The sequence below is a fragment of the Nicotiana tabacum genome, chromosome 13 (genome assembly GCF_000715075.1).
Source record: "Nicotiana tabacum cultivar K326 chromosome 13, ASM71507v2, whole genome shotgun sequence".
Taxonomy (NCBI): Eukaryota; Viridiplantae; Streptophyta; class Magnoliopsida; order Solanales; family Solanaceae; genus Nicotiana; species Nicotiana tabacum.
This window is the reverse complement of record NC_134092.1, coordinates 72,005,272-72,010,697: the sequence shown is the minus strand read 5'-3', so window position 1 is coordinate 72,010,697 and position 5,426 is coordinate 72,005,272. Positions and strand designations below refer to the sequence as shown.

The following is a 5,426-nucleotide window of genomic DNA, read 5'->3' as shown; positions in this document are numbered from 1 at the left end:
GCTCCTCTAGTGCCCAATGTCGACCTATTGCGTTAAATATTTTGCCTAGATATAGTAGGTTGTGCGACTAACATTCCATTGGAATGGATTCCGCGAAGACATTACTTAATTTTGTAGTATAACACAAATATTATGTTAGAATCTCGTAGATAAAAGGTGTAGTTTTTATAGTAAAATAATGGCATATTATTTGACATGACAAGTGATTCACGTGCACATTCTAAAAAAATAAATTATACGGAAATAAATTCTGACTACTGAATCTCACGAACAATTCAAAAGTTATGATTAACAAGACAATACATTCACGTGAAACGATATCAAGTCAGCAACTGCAAATTAATGTAACAATAAACATGACAATACATTCATGTGTCACAACGCCTAGCATGAATATCAGCATGACGTCTAAGCCTATGATGATGTGCCTGCTCATGCCCATCTGTATCGTCAGGCCTAGTCCGCCTCACTACAGGTGCATCAACGCCATGACATCTAACTCGTTCTGGTGGCCTACCATATGGCCTATGTTGTCCCCTTCCTCTGGACATCTCCAATGCAGTTGTGTCTTCGGACATATCTACTACCTGCGACTCCGTGCCAAATGAAAAGGGAACTGGATCAATATGAACATGGTCTCGTAGATGTGGGTATGCTACAAGTGAATAATGATTAAACTCAGAACCCACCATCTGTGGCATCGGGCACGGAGTCTGAAATGAATACTCTGGACCCAAGGGTCGATACACAACTACTTGGATAGCGTACTGGCTGTTTGGGACGCTAGCGCTCGTCTCACCATGTCATGGAGGTGTACCCCCAAACATGTCAGCAGGGGCGGATGCAGCACTCCGGTGATGGTTCAATTGAACCCATAACTTTTGACGCGTAGTATAAATTAATGTGTAAAAATTCATTAAAATTACAATAAATAGTAGATTGAACCCATAGTTTCAAAAATATAATGGGTTCAATGCTAAGAATCTTAAACGTTGAACCCATAGAATTTAAATCCTGGATTCGCCTCGGCATGTTAGCCGGCATGTCATAAAGAAGATGACCTATAGTATCCGACCATGCATGCTCGTTCCATGACTGGTCATATGAAGGGACATCTGAAAGAGCGCCATGTGAACCAGGAGCGTCACTAGCAAACCCCTATCTACGTGGGCATCTCCTGCCCACCGTGTCCACCTGCTCTGCCACCTCTACGCCTCGGTACATTATGCGACTCTACATATGTATCACAACATGGATACTCTATCTCAATGTCACCCCTACTCTGTTCACCTGCAGCCTTAGATGAATCCAAAGACAACTTAGACAACTCAAGTGCAAGCTCACAAACCTATGGAATGTCGCTATCCTGGACACTCAACGTTCTCCTGTGTATGCGGTGTAGAGCACGAGCCTACATAACAATACTAAATTAAACATAAAAACTTAACGTGTGAATTTAGATAAAATATAATAAAACATACCAGAACTTTACTCTTTCCGGCAAAGGTCTGGTATCTCTGTGAATTGGTGATTAGGATGCCCGACAAGGTTAATAACTTTATACCACTGTATATATGCTGTGTCATCCTCATTCCCTCTTCGGACCTCTGATGTCGCAATGTATCTTCTTCGGCTATGCCATAGTAGTACCTCAATGGAGTAGAATTGTTGCCAGTCAAAGTTAGGTCGGCCCTTGCGGTCCATCTGAAAGTGTATATGATCTCATTGTATAGGCCTAGGGATGAACTGGACTAAACCAAACTGACGCATCACCCTGTTCGGATGTTGCCATTCAACCGCATCCCAGCAAATAAAAGGGTACAACAACACACCACAAATCTTCATCAATCAGGTAATACTCTAGTAAGCTAGCCATAATCTCAGTGGTATATGGCATCCATGAGAACTTTATCAAAAAGTAATAGTAAATAACAAACAATACATAATTAATCCACAGAGTAAATAAAAATAAAATAAACCAAACGTCTTTAGTACCCGTTGCTCCACTAGTGCATCTAAATGATCACGAAATAATTATAGCAGATGTGCTACTATTGTATCACGGCACAATGGAGTCTTCCATCTACAAGCTGGTGAATGTGGACAGTTGGCTCACTTAACTGCAGCATGAAGGGCAAAATTCTCTCGTATATCCATACCTTCATGCCATAATTAAAAATAAACATATATTTTAAACTATGACCAATAAATGAATAATTTAATTTCATTACCTGAAGCAAAGGCAGAAATTCGCCGACGGTGCTAGTCCTACACTATGAAGCACGATAAAGAAATCTATACAGTATAACTAGTGTGGCTGCTCCCCAAGCGTATCGCCCAACATTGTCTAGGTCATGAAGAAACGGTAGATACATCAACTTAACCTTGCAACCTGATGTATCAACCGCAAGCATACTTCCAATGATCCACATCATGTAAAAACGAACCCTATGCTGGACTTCATACTCAGGGGTATCATCAGTAATCAGATTAAGTAACTTTATATGGCCAATCAATGATGACATTCTAAGCCTGCCCCCCGAAAATTCAGTATCATCGGTGCTCAACCGAGAAATGTCATCATCGAGGAACACCATTCTTCAGCGCCCCTAGTATCATCCAACCCCGTCACATGATCTCCGTCAATAGGTAACCCGTATAATACAACAATATCCTGCAGCGTGATCGTAGCCTCACCAGTCCTAAGACGAAAAGTATGTGTCTCTGGACGCCATCTCTCCATCAATGATGTTATCATATCATGATCAAGTGCTGTGTATTGAACAACCACAACACCATAAAATCCTGCCTGCAGCAAGTACCGATATACCCGTGCATGTAACAGCTGTCTCTCTATGTGTTTTCAATTTCCAAAACTCACCATCGTACCATCGGCACATCAATGCCTCACACGTGGCACTATCCCATATCTTCTGAATACGGTGGTCAGCTTGCCCCACAAGGATACGGAATCGAAAGGGCCCGGGTGCAAAGTAGGGACTTCCATATAGCCTGAAAACACAAGGCAACAGATGGTAATAAATATCAGTAAAAATGCATATATGTCATATAATTTATAACATTGAATAAACTACCTATCAAAAGCATAATAAATTCACCTACCCTACCCTGCATATTCACACAAATCTTGATTGCTTTTCAAAAAGTTATTCGACTATCTAATATGTCACTTTCTCATGACGCATACATTGAGTTTCTTTTCACATAATGGGACATAGTATGACACTATAAATACAACGAGAACTATATCCTTCAAGTCGTTCGCACATATCTATATGATTTTCTTTAGTTTACATTTAGAATAATGCCTAAGAATCTAACTTTCAATGGTTTGTTCAGGAGAAGGCAAAAAGGAGAAGGTAGTTCACGAAACCTCCATGGTAAGAGCGAAATATTAAATAGAATTGAACCATATTTTTAAAAAAATATGCTAGGTTGTTATACCGATCTTTCGAGTAAGAAGTGGTATGGTATTCTTCGCCCCTTACAAAATCAACCTATTTCTATCTATATAGATCTTGGAGTAGCAAGACACATTATTGAAGGTACCACACACTCAACAAAGCCTAACGGAGTTCGAGTTTGGGATGAAAAACTTCAGTGGATTGAATTATATTCGAAGAGGTGTTATGTCGCTGGCACAACCTCATTATACCACAAGCAGTTTCGGAAACTTTCCAAGAATGCAAGTTCAGAGATGAAACACTAGTTATCCGGCACTTGATGAAAGAAATTTTAGAGATGGAAAAAGCATTAGACACCTTTCATGCTTTGAATGAACTAAACATGGTAGAAGAGAGTGAAGAAGATCATTGGGCGGTATTGGAAAACACAAAATTTCATCGCGATCAAACATATCCAGTATACCCAATAATTGAAGAATGGATAGGACTTCCAAAATATTTACCATAAACATTGGATTATGGAGTGCGATATTGTTTCCGAAATCATGTCTTTGGTGATTTTAGCTTTACCCAAGAAGTTCAAGACCTACGTGATAATTGGGTTCTTGAATCCGAGGAAGAAGTGGAGGATGAAGCCGAGGATAATTGGGGTCAAGACCTACGTGATAATAACAAGATATATATTTTTAATAACCAAAATATAATATACAACCAATCAAAATATAAAAAAAACTAATAATGGTCAATTTATTTTCCCTACAAATAAAAGGAATTTAAATTAATATTTTTGCTCATATAACAATTAAACTTGTTCTAATATTCAAACTTGGACATAATCAAAATGCAACAATTGGACATGAATTCAAAAAAGAAAATAAATAAAATCATAACCAATCAAAATATAACAAGAATCTATATAAAATTTAGGGCAAAAAAAATTGGGAGCAATAAAACTTACTTGAACAGCTGTGCTACAAGTTGTTCCGAAAATAGTGCGACTTTTTTTGGGACCGAAATAGGGCAATTTTTCTGTGAAACTTGAAGGAATTTTCGGTTGACAGTGGAGGATTTCGACTGAAATGGAGAAGAAAGGTCTGAGTTTAACACCTATTACGAAAGAGCATTTAAAGCGCACAATTTCAATATGTATGCTGACGGCGCGGTCATCAAGCACACCTTCAGTATAAACACTGAAGCAGCAGTCAACGAACGCGCTTTTAGTAAAGCCGAATTGTCAGACCAGTCAAATCGGCGTCAGGATTTTTAATTCTACTGAAGGCGCGTCACTCTATTGAGCCTTCTGTGTAAATAAAAAATATAAGGAAGGCACGTCAGTTAATAACACCTTCGGTTGATTTTAAAATTTACAACTGAAGGTGGAATTACTCAGCAAGTCTTCTTCTTAAATTACACTTAAAAGTCCGTCAGTTTTGGGTGTTAATATATCACAACCCGAAATCTCAATGTCGGGGCCGTAATGATGCCTAACATCTACTTACTAGATAAGCCAACATTAGATAACTACTCAACCAATTTTAACAAATTATAACAGAGTAACGATGATTAGCAATTGATAAACTCGGAAATGAACCAAAGTGTCTATATAAAAAACATGATACTAAATCTATTTCCAGAAATCTGGAGTCACAAGTACATGAGCAACTAGAATACTACAAATATAGTATGAAATAAAATACAGTTGTTTGAAACTAGATAAACAGTAAAACATGATAGAAGGGGACTTCAGGGACTGTGAACGCTAGTAGCTCTACCTCAAGTCTCCGAAAGCAGTTGAATCCGAGCAGTCTTCTTACGCACCGCTGGGACCAACACCAGGATCTTCACAAGAAGTGCAAAAGTGTAGCATGAGTACAACCGACCCCATGTACTCTGTAAGTGCCGATCCTAACCTCGACGAAGTAGTGACGAGACTATGACAAGTCACTCACAATAAACCTGTATAAAAGAATAATAACAGAAAATTGAAATAGAAATAAAGTA

General features: G+C 38.6%; 1 long non-coding RNA gene across 3 annotated transcripts; it reads right to left on the bottom strand.

The window, feature by feature from the left end:
• Positions 1-208: 208 nt before the first annotated feature.
• On the bottom strand, positions 209-4,586 carry LOC107760682 (uncharacterized). Of its 3 annotated transcripts, none has more exons than XR_001642442.2 (5): positions 4,384-4,586; positions 3,929-4,083; positions 2,232-3,012; positions 1,482-2,159; positions 209-1,411 (listed from the first exon to the last, which is right to left on the bottom strand). It is a non-coding gene; the product is annotated as an uncharacterized LOC107760682 (long non-coding RNA). The 3 variants fall into 3 exon arrangements; XR_001642441.2 differs by lacking the exon at positions 3,929-4,083 and having other exon boundaries at positions 209-587; positions 690-1,411; positions 4,384-4,583; XR_001642440.2 differs by lacking the exon at positions 3,929-4,083 and having other exon boundaries at positions 4,384-4,584.
• Between the last annotated feature and the right edge of the window lie 840 nt (positions 4,587-5,426).